General features: G+C 31.5%; 1 protein-coding gene across 1 annotated transcript in view; it reads right to left on the bottom strand.

Annotated features, from left to right (window-relative positions):
* CCDC125 (coiled-coil domain containing 125) overlaps positions 1 to 1,034 on the bottom strand; it is a 28,583-nt gene that overhangs the window by 2,717 nt on the left and 24,832 nt on the right. The gene's annotated exons all lie outside the window — the stretch shown is intronic.

The raw sequence follows: 1,034 nt of genomic DNA, 5'->3' as shown, positions 1-1,034 counted from the left end.
AGGCGAGGCTTCACCACCCATTTATCCCTCCGCCTTTCAACCAGCCCCACATGTGATTATCGGCCAGGCTGGCACAATTAACTAACTCAGTCACCCTACTACAGAAAGTATCTGATTATGAAAATAATAATCATTTATCATTTATCAAGGGGTCATGGAGGGAGGAGGGTAAAAAAAGAGGAGCTGATACCAAGGGCTCAATAGAAAGTAAATGTCTAGAAAATAATGATAGCAACATATGTACAAATTTGCTTGATACAATTGATGTATGGATTGTTATAAGAGCTGTAAGAGCCCCCAATAAAATGATCTTTTAATTAAAAAAAAATATATATATATCTGAGGCTATACATTTTTACAGAAGCAGGTAGCCCCACCTATCTCCCATAGAGAAGCTGATGGATTTAAACCTCCAACTTCATGGTTAGCAGTGCAATGCTTCCCCTAGCATGCCACCAGGGGGCTACTATAAATACTCATAGATAGCTTTTATTATCTGCTTTTATTACTTGTATAGTTCTAGTTTACTGCGTCCATATTCATTATGTCCTATGGCAGGGTAAAGGTTAGTTAATGAAGCTAAAATCTATGAGAGCTGACCCACATGTTATTATTACTAAAATATGCTGTTTGAAAATAAACAACTTCAGACTAAGTAAATATCAACTATTAAATATTTTATGTTTAATTTTATAAAATCCTTATCCATTCTGAAGTTTATCTACTGCTGAGATAAGGATTATAAATTTGAAATTTAAAAAAATCTATACATACAGTCATGTCAAAATTTGGATAGTAAAACATTAAACATTATTATAAAGTTCAATTGAATCAATTGTAATTTAATTGGCATTTTAAAATCTAAAGTGAATAGTATTGATAAATGAAAATTGATATTGACTAGTCAGGGAAAATGAAATTTCTAAAAAATAATAAGTTTACATGGAAAATCTATTTCAGTGTAACATTTTTGTGCTATTTTAATATGCCTTGTTTATAATAACACTACTAAAAAGACGAAGCGTTCAACAGAT

Source organism: Echinops telfairi, unplaced genomic scaffold (assembly GCF_000313985.2).
Source record: "Echinops telfairi isolate 266 unplaced genomic scaffold, ASM31398v2 ScPeMD7_7469;HRSCAF=8507_1, whole genome shotgun sequence".
Lineage (NCBI taxonomy): Eukaryota > Metazoa > Chordata > Mammalia > Afrosoricida > Tenrecidae > Echinops > Echinops telfairi.
Note: the sequence above shows the minus strand (reverse complement) of the source record. Positions and strands in the feature narration are given on the sequence as shown.